At 47.8% G+C, this 15274-nt stretch overlaps 4 pseudogenes; all 4 read left to right on the forward strand.

The window, feature by feature from the left end:
* Nucleotides 1-2555: 2555 nt before the first annotated feature.
* On the forward strand, nucleotides 2556-2674 carry LOC143934731 (5S ribosomal RNA; annotated as a pseudogene).
* A 278-nt stretch (nucleotides 2675-2952) lies between these two features.
* Nucleotides 2953-3071, forward strand: LOC143934670 (5S ribosomal RNA; annotated as a pseudogene).
* Nucleotides 3072-3789: 718 nt separating this feature from the next.
* LOC143934736 (5S ribosomal RNA) lies at nucleotides 3790-3908 on the forward strand (annotated as a pseudogene).
* A 270-nt stretch (nucleotides 3909-4178) lies between these two features.
* LOC143934733 (5S ribosomal RNA) lies at nucleotides 4179-4296 on the forward strand (annotated as a pseudogene).
* Nucleotides 4297-15274: the final 10978 nt, after the last annotated feature.

Below are 15274 nucleotides of genomic sequence, written 5' to 3' on the forward strand. Positions count from 1 at the left end.
TACTTTTCAGTGGAACTGTTCCTAAACTGTGTGTCTGATCATCCCTGTGGTAGAATTTTGGCTGTATGCTATGCACCATTTCTGTCTCAATGATATAATACTTTACCTTTTAACCCACTCATCCAAATTAACAGACATGACCATCCTTCTTATGTTCTCAGTTCCATCAGTCTAACTTCCCCTGCGGGTAGTCAGCCTGGTTCTTTTGTTTAGATATAAACAGGAAGCCACACCCTGGAGGGTTTGCCTCCAACAGCTAAACCCCTCCTACAGTTTGTGATCTCAGAGGAAAATGAACAACACAGGATGTTAATGACCATATAAAGACATGACCAAATAAAGACATGACACAAAATAAATAAATTTATACAATAACCAATGAATGATGACTACAATTCCACTGATAGAAATCCTTAATATACATTGTTCCAAAGAACAATGAATACCTGGATTATGCTACCTTCCTTGTGGATGGAAGGTTATCTGCAGATGCACGCTGTGAATCTCGACATGTGCTAATCAGACACACCAAAGACAATGAGTGTACATCCGCCCATAACCGATCTTTGCAGAGCAAACATATCCCCTCAGACGATCATCTGTGCAATGTACAGGGGCCTTTTCGCTGGCGGACATACCCCCACTCTGCAAACACCTCTCTCCAAACAGGAAGTTTACCACTACCTAACAGGTCTCAACCAGCGTCAGTCTGCCCCAGTCAGCTCTTACACCAGGAAATGAACCAGTCTTTACAGTCCATAAAAAGGAAAGCACAGCCACAGATTCCCAGATCCTTAAGAGGATTCCAACCTTCACTAGCTATAGCTCTGGCTTTGCATTGCAGGGATCTAAGCCTTATCCATATGGGCCTGAACTTTGTCACTAGTATCCTCGATCCAGGAATAACAATCTTTACTTATGAATTCCCAGGAACCCCCCCTGGATTGTGGGAACTTCCTTGTAGCCTCAACAGTTACATGAAAACATCCCATCCTTAATGGATGAGAAATTGTTCAATCGTTTCATAAGCTCAAGCCCCCACCGTGTACAAGCAATTCCCTTCTAGTTGTCCCTGCCATTCCTGCCTTCTCTCGCGCGATCAGCAACGACATAAGATGTTGGGACGAGATTCACTAGCACACATGAACCTCTTCCCTTAGGGGAATTACATTATAAGCTGTAGATCCGCATTAATATCAACCTAAAGTTGAAGCACACTTGTGGGCTACCTAGTTATCCCGATACCCGATACCAAAACTGGCAAGAACCAGAGCTATTGTTAAAATGTATAATTAATTTTACCCTCTAGAAATGTATTGTTAAATTCTATTGACAAGTGTCTGTTTGGATTTTACTAGTTTGTCAAAACTCCTCACACCAATAGGAACATCCTATATATCATGTACCACTGTCATCGCTGGGGTACTAGAGCACAGTGGAGGCTCAGAGTAGACCCAACCATGTGTCCTGTTCACTTTATTAGCTAGTTGGAAAATAAACTTTAAAAATATAAATAAACAAAGATACTTCTCACCCTTGTGTCGTTCTTCAAGCTTCTTTACAACGATCCAGTCACCTGTCACAAACTTGGCTAGAATTAGTTAGTATTATTGGTTTGAAAAATTGTCATTCTCACCACTCTCATCCCCCCTTTTTTCCTCCTCATTACAAAGTGGAGGAAGTCACGCAGGGTTTAGAATGGTGCAGAGCCTATGATACTTTACCTTCTTATACACTTGTACATACACTTTCAGAAACTCCTTGGACCTGAAAAGATACTTATACACAAAAGTTATTACTCTGTCCTTCATAAACAATACAACATTCGTGTACATTGTCATTCCTCAAAACCCATAATAACTAAACCCTCTGTAACCTTTTTCTTTTACGTTCTTACTAAAATACAACACCCGCGACGCGTAAGAGGGCTTCCACAGTGGGTTCAGACATATTCTCGTTACCACATACAAACAATGAGAAGAATAAAACATGAGAGAAACATTTAGATACAAATGTGGGGGAGATATTTCATAGTTCCCAAATCCAAAATTAAAAATATCTAAATGGAATGCTGCCTTCACTCTTTTAGCGATAGAAAAAACATACATACAATGGGAAAGACAGAAGAGCATTTCACAATATTATATGGACCAGCCACACAAAGTTCTAAAATGGGCACGAGAATTTTAACCACAGTTCCTCCTCTGAGAATCCCAAAAGCATGTACTACACATCCCTCAACACACTCACCATTACAGATTTCTGAAGCCGCAGTCGCGCTACATCAACTCCAGAGGGATACCCAAAATAGTATCCTTGGACCACCTATGTCAATCTTTAAAGGGGTCTAATGGCCTTAGCCCCAAAACTAGTTTTTTTATGTACTGTGCAGCCGTGTGACTGTGGGAAGCCTCCAATCCTTCCTTTGCATGGACCTCCTAGTGCCCATGGTGATTCGAATCGGCTTATCGTCTTACCCCTGCATCCAGGGAAACCATTGTACCTATTTAGGAGAGCGGCGTTTGTTAAGAGGGTTGAGGGTGCTCAAAGAGATTGCCTATGGCCACATCACCCTGAAAGCGCTCAATCTCGTCTTATCTTGGAGGCTAAGCAGGGTCTGGCCTGGTTAGAACCTGGATGGGAGACCGACTGGAAATACCAGGTGCCGTAGGCTTCTTTCTTTTATTGTTTCTCATGGTGACCATCTTGGCGTTTGCCAAGAGGGTTGAGGGTGCTCAAAGAGATTGCCTACGGCCACATCAGACTGAAAGCGCCCGGTCTCGGAGGCTAAGCAGGGTCAGGGCTGGTTAGTACCTGGATGGGAGACCGCCTGGGAATACCAGGTGCCGTAGGCTTCTTTTTTTTGTTGGCGTTGACCTGTGTTTTTTCGCTTGTTTCCCATGCTGACCATCTTTGCGTTTGTCAAGATGGTTGAGGATGCCCAAAGCGATTGCCTACGGCCACGTCACCCTGAAAGCGCCCAATCTCGTCTGATCTCACATGCTAAGCAGGGTCAATCCTGGTTAGTACCTGGATGGGAGACCACCTGGGAATACCAGGTGCCGTAGGCTTCTTTTTTTTGTTGGCGTTGACCTGTGTTTTTTCGCTTGTTTCCCATGCTGACCATCTTTGCGTTTGTCAAGAGGGTTGAGGATGCCCAACGCGATTGCCTACGGCCACGTCACCCTGAAAGCGCCCAATCTTGTCTGATCTCACATGCTAAGCAGGGTCAATCCTGGTTAGTACCTGGATGGGAGAACGCCTGGGAATATCAGGTGACGTAGGCTTCTTTGTTTCTGTTGGCGTTGACCTGTTTTTTTTCACTTGTTTCCCATGGTGACCATCTTGGCTTTTGTCAAGAGGGTTGAGGGTATCCAAAGAGATTGCCTTAGGACACATCACCCTTAGAACGCCTGATCTCAGAGGCTAAGCAGGGTCAGGCCTGGATGGGAGACTGCCTGGAAATACCAGGTACCGTAGGCTTCTTTTTTTTTTTGTTGGCGTTGACCTGTGTTTTTTCACTTGTTTCCCATGATGACCATCTTGGCTTTGTCAAGAAGATTGAGGTTGCCCAAAGAGATTGCCTATAGCCACATCACTTTGAAAGCGTCTGTTCTCGGAGGCTAAGCAGGTTCAGGCCTGGTTAGTACCTAGATGGGAGACCGCCTGGGAATACCAGGAGCCGTAGGCTTCTTTTTTTTTTGGCGTTAACCTGTTTTTTTTCCCGCTTGTTTCCCAAGGTGACCATCTTGGCGTTTGTCAAGAGGGTTAAGGATGCCCAAAAAGATTGTCTATAGCCCCGTTACCCTGAAAGCGCCCGATCTTGTCTGATCTCAGAGGCTATGCAGGGTTGGGCCTAGTTAGTACCTGGATGGGAGACCGCCCAGGAATACCAGGTGCTGTAGGCTTCCTTTTTTTCTGTTTGTTGGCGTTGACCTGTGTTTTTTCACTTGTTTCCCATAGTGACCATCTTGGCATTTGTCAAGGGGATTGAGGGTTCCCAAAGAGAAAGTGCCCGATCTTGTCTAATCTCGGAGGCTAAGCAATGTCGGGCCTGGTTTGTACCTGGATGGAAGATGGCCTGGGAGTACCAGGTGCCCTGGGCTTCTTTTTCTTTTGTTTCCTATGGTGACCATCTTGGCGTTTTGTCAGGAGGGTTGAGGGTGCCCAAATAGAACCCCTACGGCCACATTATCCTGAAAGCCCCCATCTCATCTGATCTCGGAGGCTAAGCAGGGTCAGGCCTGGTTAGTACCTGGAGGTGAGACTTCCCGGGAATACCAGGTGCCGTAGGCTTATTTATTTTTGTTGGCGTTGACCTTTTGTTTTTTCCCTTGTTTCCCATGGTGACCATCTTGGCGTTTGTCAAGAGGGTTGAGGGTGCTCCAAGAGATTGCTTATGGCCACATCACCCTGAAAGCGCCCAATCTCATCTGATCTCAGAGGCTAATCAGGGTCCAGCCTGATTAGCACCTGGATGGGGGGCCGCCTGGCTATACCAGGTGCCGTAGGCTTCTTTTTTTTTGTTGGCGTTGACCTGTTTGTTATCACTTGTTTCCCATGGTGACCATCTTGGCATTTGTCAAGAGGGTTAAGGGTGACCAAAGAGATTGCCTACAGCCACATCCCCCTGAAAGTACCCGATCTTGTCTTATCTCGGAGTCTATGCAGGGTTGGGCCTAGTTAGTGCCTGTATGGGAGATCGCCCGGGAATACCAGGTGCTGTAGGCTTCTTTTTTTCTGTTTGTTGGCGTTGACCTGTGTTTTTCTTTTCAATATTTTTATTGAGTATGCAAAGTATAACTTGTACAGTAACTGTTTTACAATGACATAAAAGAGGATAAATTGGCACATAAACATAGCCCGTAAAGAGAGGTACAGGAAGTTATACATCAAAGTATCATATTATCCCCTTCTCGGTTAGGCTAGCTGGAGGCTAGAAAGGCCTAACAACTTAAGTGCATCAGCTAGTATACCTCCGTTATAGGGTTTGTGCATGCTGAAACATAAAACAATATAAAGAAGAACCCCTGAAAGGCAACAACTCTAAATCCAACCCCGTGGTAAACAGAGAGAATATAACTAGGGGGTTAAGAACCCCTCCTAAAGTAAGAAATTAACTATGGTTAAGAAGGAGAAGTTAGATAAGTAGAATCTCCTTAGTGTGCAACCCCAGCCATAATCTTGCCTATGGGCTATATAAAGCTTTTTTCTGGTAGCTTGGAGAGAGCACACCCCCCATGGCATCGGGGAAAAACTTCACGATTGCCTCATGAACGTTGGCAATAATCCCTAGCGTGTCACAGTGAATAAGGGTCTGTGTGAGGGAATGAGAATCTGAACCAAATCTCCAGGAAAATCTCCTGAGGTACCGTATATACTCGAGTATAGGCCGACCCGAATATAAGCCGAGGCCCCCAATTTACCCCCAAAAAAACTGGCAAACTTATTGACTCGTGTATAAGCCGAGGGTGAGACATGCCTGTCCATCCCTGTGTGTGTGTCCGTCCATCCCTGTGTGTCCGTCCATCCCTGTGTGTCCGTCCATCCCTGTGTGTCCGTCCATCCATCCCTGTGTGTGTGTGTGTCCATCCATCCATCCATCCCTGTGTGTGTGTGTCTCCATCCATCCATCCATCCATCCCTGTGTGTGTGTGTCTCCATCCATCCATCCATCCATCCCTGTGTGTGTGTGTCTCCATCCATCCATCCATCCCTGTGTGTGTGTGTATCCATCCATCCCTGTGTGTGTGTGTCTCCATCCATCCATCCATCCGTGTGTGTGTGTCTCCATCCGTGTGTGTGTGTGTGTGTGTGTGTGTGTGTGTGTGTGTGTGTGTCCAGCCTACCTGTGTCCCGAGCCTTTGTCCCGAGCCTTCGTCCCGTCCCGTCCCGTCCCGTCCCGTGCCGTGCCTTGCCTTGCCTCCGTCCCGTGCCCTCTTCGTCGGCGGCCATTGTAAAATTCAAAAGCCGCGCCTCCTCCTTCGCCTGTGATAGGCGGAACACTGAATTTCCCAGCAGCCTGTGTTCCGCCTATCACGGACGTCGTATCATCCTCGTCCGTAGTACGAGGATGAGACGACGCCCGTGATAGGCGGAACACAGGCTGCTGGGAAATTCAGTGTTCCGCCTATCACAGGCGAAGGCGGAGCCGGAGGCGCGGCTTTTGAATCATAGAATGGCCGCTGTCTGTCTGCTCGACACGCTGATCGAGCGGGCAGACAGCGATGACTCGAGTATAAGCCGAGGGGGGCACTTTCAGCCTCAAAAAAGAGGCTGAAAATCTCGGCTTATACTCGAGTATATACGGTAACCCCCGGGATCATCACTCCACCCCTATGGGATCAAGCTGTGGAGTGAGAGAGCTCCGGAAACCCCCACTACGGAGATCCCAGACTGTCGCCCTCCGACTCCCCCAGGGGACACACTGAAGTTGTGACCCCCAGGTGGGAGTCCATGGGACTTTCATCGTAACCCTCATCCATTTTCAGTATAGAATACTCTAGAGTAGATATGCAGTCTATCCGATGAAAGAGGATTAAATCGTGTGGAATCAGGCTAGTAACCAATGCAGGATATTCTTAAGAGAGGAAGAAGAAAGAGAAGAAGTGGGATAAGAAGGGGAAGGGGGTATGTGGGAAGGAGGTGATAGGGTGCAGGGACCGGAATATGATTTCATAGTAAAATCCTTCAGGGTTGTATATGGCCAGGGAAAAGCGGGACCCTAATGTATAACGCCCAAGGTTCCCAGATTCTTTCAAAGAGCTGGACCGTGTCCCTTAATTTTGCCACTGTTTGTTCCTGTGTCATAATCCAAGAGATTTTTCGTTTGGTAGCCGAGATGAAAACCTTTGAGGTTTTGGTTTTCCAAGCTTTTGCAAGCGTGATTTTGGCTCCCAAGCACATAAAAAAATTAGTTGCTGCGTGGCCTTAGGAGTGTCCTTCAATCTACGGTTTAATAATATGTAGGTAGGGTCTTGGGGTATTGCAGCTTTAGTAACTTTTCGTAGTAAATGAAGAAACCCATTCCAATAATTTCTAATACGGGGACATGTCCACCAGAAGCATCGTGCCTACGTGTCCACAACCTCTAAAACAAAGGGGAGAAGCATCAGGGAACATTTTGGCATGTGCCCCTGTGGATAGCTATTGGTGAGGAGTAATGTCCTAATAGGCGCACCTGGGCAGAGGGAAGTGCATAGAGGGTGTGTATAATTTTTATAAACCCAGTACCAAAACCCCACGCGTTAGGATATCAAAAAGATACGGCCATGATACAGTATCAAAAGCTTTCTGTAGATCCAATGATAGCAAGAAGCCCTCCTGTACCACTCCCCCATCCCATCCGGAATGCAGAAGGGATATTAAATCAATTGCCCTCCGTACCTGGTCCGGTCCCTGTCTCCCCGGGATGAAGCCCACCTGGTCTTTATGAATGTAGCTGGGTATAAAGCTGGACATCCTGTTGGCAAGAATTTTTGTCATAATTTTTAGATCATTATTAATCAATGATATAGGACGATAATTTCCAACTTCACAGGTATCTTTACCAGGCTTGGGTATGACCGATATGAAAGCAGTGTTTGAGTCATTTGGGAGGGGGGCTCCATCCCGGAGGGAGTTGAAGAACCGGGCCATGTGGGGAGCCAACTGTGGACCGAATTTCTTTTAGTAGCAGACTTCAAGGATTTTATGACTTCCAGTATTTCATCTGATGAGAAGGGTTTATCCAATAGCTCACGGTGTGTTTGCTGTAAGAGAGGTAGATTAAGGTTCTGGAGGAACCGTTCTCTAGCTTTGGCATTTTGTCATAGAGACGTTCGTAGTAGTCATGGAATGATTTTAGGATCTCTACCGGGTTCTGCGTCAAAGTGCCCGTCTGAGTTCTGATTTTGGGGAAGACCAAGGTACGAATTCTTGGGCTTAGTTTACTAGCCAGCTTGGATCCTATTTTATCTTTCTGGTAATAGAAGCGGGCCCCTGTCCATCGCAGGTGCTTTTCAGCAGAGGTGGTAAGTAAGAGGTTCAGTTGTACTCGTGCCCTGTCAAGTTCTGCTAAGCTATCCGGGGTAGGGTTTTGCTTATGGCGCTTACTCAGCAGACGAAAATCGTCTGTGAGCTTTAAGAGATCTGCAGCGTGTTCCCTTTTGAGTTGGGCAGATAATTTTATGAGTCTCCCCCTCAGAACTGCCTTGTGTGCTGCCCATAGAGAGCCTGGTGAGATCGACTCCGTGCTGTTTTCGGAGAAATACTGCGTTAAGGCTGTTTCAACTAATTTGCAGTGGGCCGGGTTATTCAAGAGCGATTCGTTAAGTCGCCATCGAAAAGTCCCCCTCTCGCCCATTCCTCCTCTGATAGTCACCGAGACTATGGAGTGATCCGAAAGGGGAGACTCGTGAATTTTAGAGGATTCCACCTTGGGTATAAAACGAGGTGGGACAAAGATGTGATCAATCCTGGTGAGCGTATTATGGGGAGCTGAATAGTGCATATAGTCTCTGGCACGTGGATTCATCTCCCTCCAGATGTCGATCAGACCAGCTGATTGAATGGTCTGTGCCACCCGAAGGCTGCGTTTAGGAGGTCTTTTGGGTTTAGGTTTGCAGGGGTTGGATCTATCTGAGGAGAGATCAAAAGGGGTATTCGAGTCTCCCGCCAGGATCACTGCGCCGAGGAGATGAGGTTTCAAAGATTGCAGAGTTGTCTCAAAGAATTTGTCCTGGTGGGTATTTGGGGCGTAGTAAGAAATAAACGTGTATGTTTCCTCGTTAATTGTTCCGGTCACTAGAATGTAGCGACCTTCGGGGTCTCTTATGGTTTTTGCGTAGGAAAAGCGTATTTTGTTAGAGAAGCAAATTGCCCCCCCTCTGATTTTGTTAATTGCATTGGCCAGATAAAATTGAGAGAAATTTATGTGGAGGAAAGTGGGATTATAAGTTGCAGGGAAATGCGTCTCTTGTAGCAGTGCAACATGGGCGGCACAGTGGTGTAGTAGTTAGCACTCTCACCTAGCAGTAAAAAGGGTCGCTGGTTCGAATCCCAACCACGATACCACCTGCCTGGAGTCTGCATGTTCTCCCTGTGCCTGCGTGGGTTTCCTCCGGGTACTCCGATTTCCTCCCATACTCCAAAGACATGCAGGTAGGTTAATTGGCTTATGTCCAAAATCGGCCTTAGTATATGAATGGGGACCTTAGATTGTGGGCTCCTTGAGAGTAGGGACCAATGTGAGTGTGCAATGTACAGGGATAGGGGTAGACACTCACTCAGGTTGAACTGGATGGACTGGTGTCTTTATTCAACCTTACTAACTATGAAACTATGAAACATCCGCCTTAAGCGCATGAAACTGATGCATTATTTTGCGTCTTTTTACTGGGCCCTGGACGTTATTAGATAATATTCTAATTCTTAGTTCTGCCTGTGTGGTGTCAGTCATGAGGTGTTTGGTGTCATGTTTTTTTTCAAAAGGAGCTTACCTGTCAATGATACTGTCCCTGGCAGATAGGAAATGACCTTGGATCCTTTGTGGAATCGTTGAAAAGTAGATGGTGTAGAAGATCCAGCTAGACCCTGCAGCTGAGAAAATTGGATGGGGGGGGGGGGGGGCAGGGAAGTGCGGGAGGGAAGAAGAGATTGCCTTGGGACACATCACCCTTAGAATGCCTGATCTCAGAGGCTAAGCAGGGTCAGGCCTGGATGGGAGACTGCCTGGGAATACCAGGTACCGTAGGCTTCTTTTTTTTTTTGTTGGCGTTGACCTGTGTTTTTCACTTGTTTCCCATGATGACCATCTTGGCTTTGTCAAGAAGATCGAGGTTGCCCAAAGAGATTGCCTATAGCCACATCACTTTGAAAGCGTCTGTTCTCGGAGGCTAAGCAGGTTCAGGCCTGGTTAGTACCTAGATGGGAGACCGTCTGGGAATACCAGGTGCTGTAGGCTTCTATTTTTCTTGTTGGAGTTGACCTGTGTTTTGTCGCTTGTTTCCCATGGTAACCCTCTTGGCATTTGTCATTTGAGGGTGCCCAAAGAGAGTAACTATGACAATATCACCCTGAAAGCGCCCGATCTCGGAAGCTGCAATATTTGGAGGGAATTGGGACTTTAAATGAGGAGCATATAATGCTCCTGCATCCCGGGTTCAATGAGACAAAGAGAGGGAAATTGGAACTTTAAATGAGGTGGTTGACTCATGTAGATCAATGCAGAGAAATGTTATTGTAGGAGTAAGAATCTGTCAAGCCAGCCTTCCCACTTGTAATCGGAGTCTTCAAGTGGGAAATGCGATATTACTTAAGAAACAAGGCCTGAGGTGTGCCATGGCCTGGATGGTCAGTATGCCTGAAAAGAGGGCAAAAAGACACAAGTTTAGGTGGAAAAGGGAAGGTAAAGATCCCATCCATAAAATGACGTATATGCCCAAGTGCCAACCGTAAGTAACCGGTAAGTATCCGCTGTGAGAGTAGAACCCACCGACTCCTGACCTGGAGATGAGAAGGAACCCCCTTAGAGCCTGCAAGCTACGCAAACCCAATTGAACGTCCCGTGAAGGATAAGATGAGCCTGATGCCCAAGGTAACCCAGACATGAGAATGAACTGCTTGTGAATGAGAGGATACGTGGGGAAAAGTGAGCAAGGGCTGACCCGAGGAACCCCTGCAAGAAGATGGCTGAGCAGACTGAAAAAACCTACAACGGACACCAGAAGAAGCACCGTGAAACACCCCCACCCCCCCCCCCCCGACCTACCCATACCTGGTAAGAGGAAGTGAGAGGGTGAGTGCCAAAAATACAAGTGATAGGAGAGGAAAAGCTGGCTGCCCGATTGATGTGATGAAGTAGGTGCCATGGCAATGAGCATCATCAACATGGAGACACCAAGACAGACTGGTCCCACCGGATGCGAACAGGTCATGCTACTGCCTGAGACCTACCAACCAAGACCGAATCCTGAACTGAAGAAGGAGAAACAGACTCCAACCCAGGGAAATAAGTCCCATGACATGATCCAGCCATGCCCAAAGTGACTAAAGCCCCCCCTCCCCACCTGGAACAGACCGGGGATCAGCAAAGATGACTGGACCGACGTCCCTGAGCAGTACTCCAGGCAACCTCCTAGACAAGAGATCGGAGCTGAGAGTGGAATCCAGAATCATGACGATGTCGCCCAACCTACCACCTAAGGACCGTGGCTTAGGACACACCCTGAGAGAGTATAAATCCCAGGGCAGTAACCAGGGCCTCTATGCAACAGGATGTCAACTGAAGAAAATTGACGTCCGCTTCCGACCCGAGGGTGAGCCCAGTGGCGAAACGACATCTGTAAGTGAGAGCAGGCATGGTTGATATTGGTATGGATGCCAAGACGGCCCAACCTAAGAAAGCAACTAGAAGGAAAGACAGACAACCACACATGAGAACAACAACGCCCCTCTGCCTACCTAAGAATGAGAACATTAGCAGAAAAGTCAAGACCACAGAGCATAAATGAGCCTGATGACGAACCCCCCCCCCCCCCCGTGTGAGTAGTGAGTTAGCCCGAGTAACCGGCAGCGCAGAGACAGGTAATTAACAGAAACTCAGGGCTAGAGTACCCACAGACCGTGGTGGGTAGACGTACAGGTGTGGTGAATGAACATGCATCGTATGACGTATGGTATACGGGCGAGACAATCATTAATAACGAAACCTCAGCCCGTATGGATCTGTAGACGTGACAGATCCTGATGTGTGAGCCCTAGCTAACTGCCCTAGGTACAAACATGAACACAGGCACAATGAGACATGACAACCAACAAATATGAAAACAGGTACAGTAGTATGCCATGAGTGACAGAAACGCTGGGCCAGAAATGCAAGGACAGCAACCCTATGACAGAATGTTGCGACAGAAATGCTGAACTGAATGCTGAGGCAGAAACGAAATGACATAAATCCTGGTGCAGAAACGATATGACAGAAGGCAACGCCATGACAGAAACGCTGAAACTGAATGCTGAGGCAGAAACAAAACAGAAACCCAGGAGCAGAACACAATGACAGAACGCTGAGGCAGAAATGCAATGACAGAAAATCCTGGGGCAGAAAAAACGCTGAGGCAGCAATGACATGACAGAAAATCTTGGGGCAGAAACGCTGAGGCAGCAATGTCATGACAGAAAATCCTGAGGCAGAAACGCTGAGGCAGCAATGTCATGACAGAAAATCCTGGGGCAGAAACGCTATGATAAAAAATGCTGAGACTGAACGTTGAGCCAGAAATGCTAGACAGAACACTAACAGAAATACTGGGGCAGGAAATGCTATGACAGAAATGCAGAGACTATACGCCGAGACAAAATCCAGAGGCAGAAACACTACGACAGAAATCCAGGGGCAGAAACACTACGACAGAAATCCAGGGGCAGAACACTACGACAGAAATCCAGGGGCAGAACACTACGACAGAAATCCAGGGGCAGAACACTATGACAGAAATCCAGGGGCAGAACACTACAACAGAAATCCAGGGGCAGAACACTGTGACAGAAATCCAGGGGCAGAACACCGTGACAGAAATCCAGGGGCAGAACACCGTGACAGAAATCCAGGGGCAGAACACTGTGACAGAAATCCAGGGGCAGAACACTGTGACAGAAATCCAGGGGTAGAACACCATGACAGAAATCCAGGGGTAGAACACCATGACAGAAATCCAGGGGCAGAAACGTTACAACAGATATCCAGGGGAAAAACGGCAAGACAGAAATCCGGGGCGGAAACGCCAAGACAGAAATCCAGGGGTGGAAATGCTAAGACAGAAATCCAGGGGCAGAAACGCTAAGACAGAAATCCAGGGGCAGAAACGCTAAGACAGACATCCAGGGGCAGAAACGCTAAGACAGACATCCAGGGGTAGAAACGCTAAGACAGACATCCAGGGGAAGAAACGCTAAGGCAGAAATCCAGGGGCAGAGACGCTAAGACAGAAATCCAGGGGCAGAAACGCTATGACAGACATGCCAGGGCAGAAACGCTAAGAAAGAACTGCTGGACAGAACGCTGTGACCGAAATGCTGGACCGAACGCTATGACTGAAAAAATGCTGGACCGAACGCTATGACTGAAAAAATGCTGGACCGAACGCTATGACAGAAAAAATGCTGGCCAAACGCTGTGCCAGAAATGCTGGGCAGAACGATGTGCCAGAAATTCTGGACAGAACGCTATGACAGAAATGCTGGACTGAACGCTGTGACAGAAATGCTGGACTGAACGCTGTGACAGAAATGCTGGACTGAATGCTGTGACAGAAATGCTGGGCAGAACGCTGTGACAGAAATGCTGGGCAGAACGCTGTGACAGAAATGCTGGACTGAACACTGTGACAGAAATGCTGGACTGAACGCTGTGACAGAAATGCTGGACTGAACGCTGTGACAGAAATGCTGGACTGAACGCTGTGACAGAAATGCTGGACTGAACGCTGTGACAGAAATGCTGGGCAGAACGCTGTGACAGAAATGCTGGGCAGAACGCTGCAACAGAAATGCTGGACTGAACGCTGTGACAGAAATGCTGGACTGAACGGTGCGACAGAAATGCTGGACTGAACGGTGCGACAGAAATGCTGAGCAGAATGGTGTGACAGAAATGCCGAGCAGAACGGTACGACAGAAATGCCGAGCAGAACGGTGCAACAGAAATGCCGAGCAGAACGGTGCGACAGAAATGCTGAGCAGAACGGTGCGACAGAAATGCCGAGCAGAACGGTGTGACAGAAATGCTGGACCAAACGCTGTGAAGGGAGCCGTGGGTAGTGGAGGATGAATGGTCGGCCCCACGCCGGCATCCGGGAGAGACAGGCGGCGGCAACACCCTCCCTCCGCTGGAACCTGGGCCGCGGGGGTAGACGGCAGGGCGGCCTCCATTGCCGTGGCCAACCGTCGCCTAGAAAACACCAACCCTGGCCCTGACAGAGGAGGAGGGTTAAATAGTCTCTCAGACTCCTCTGGCCTACGGCCAGCCTTCCCACGAATTTTTCACATGAAATGTATCTACTACTGATAATACTATATAATGTATATGTACACATATGATAATGGTTACTTATGGAATTTATTATCATTATGTATTGACAAATTCTTACTCCTACAATAAAATTTCTCTGCATTGATCTACGCATTGATCTACACGAGTCAACCACGTCATTTAAAGTCCCAATTTCCCTCTCTTTATCTCGGAGGCTAAGCAGGGTCAGTCCTGGTTAGTACCTGGATGAGATTTTGTGTTGGCGTTGACCTCTGTTTCTTTGCTTGTTTCCCATGGTGACCATCTTGGCATTTGTCAAGAGGGTTGAAGGTGCCCAAAGAGTTTGCCTACGGCCACATCACTAGGGGTGAGTTGGGTGTTCGAGTCGAACGCATGTTCTACTCGAAAAAACCGGGCGTTCGGCGAAACCAGAACTTTATGGGCCATTCGCACCATATTTGAGTGGCGCTCATGGCCCACAATGCACTGCGGCATCGCAGTGCATTGCTGGCTGATGATTGGCCAAGAATGCACTATGACCCGCATGCTTGGCCAATCAGCGAGGAGAGCCATAATTGGCCACAGTGTGTTGCGGCTCATAGAGACAGATAGGCAGAGACAGTGTCTTCATTTCTTTTGAACCTAGTGCAATTACAGTCGGTGTATTGTGCCCCCTGCATAGTGTACACCTGAAGCTACCCCAATTGCTGGTGTTGTTCTAGTCCTATACCACAGGCAGCTGCAGCAGTTAGTCGGTGTATTGTGCCACCTGCACAGTGTACACCTGAAGCTACCCCAATTGCTCATGTTCTTTAGATCCTATACAACAGGCATGCAGCTGCAGTAATTACAGTCGGTGTACTGTGTCATCTGTTCAGTGTGCACCTAAAGCTACCCCAATTGCTGGTGTTCTCATCTCCCTGCAGGCCATTAATATGTTTGGAAGGCCAACTAGGAGAGGCAGACAGTCACGAGTTAATAAAAAAGGGCAAGCAGTCTCTGTGTTTAGAGGCAACAGTGCTGGTCGTGGACATGGTGCATCGTCATCAGCATGTGGCCATGGAACACGCTTGTACTTATTTTCGGCAGCTGGACGTGTTGAGCCGCAACATGCTGAAGACTTGGTAGAGTGGATGACCAAGCCCTCCTCATCCTCCTCATCCTCTCTCACCCAGGCTCAGGGTACTGGCAAAGCAGCTGCCAACGCGGCCTCTTCCCTCGTCTCAATGGCATCAGTCACTCCTTCCCTAGACCCACCATATC

This window comes from Lithobates pipiens, unplaced genomic scaffold (assembly GCF_037356315.1).
Source record: "Lithobates pipiens isolate NorthernLeopardFrog02 unplaced genomic scaffold, aLitPip1_a1.2 Scaffold_27, whole genome shotgun sequence".
Classification (NCBI taxonomy): domain Eukaryota; kingdom Metazoa; phylum Chordata; class Amphibia; order Anura; family Ranidae; genus Lithobates; species Lithobates pipiens.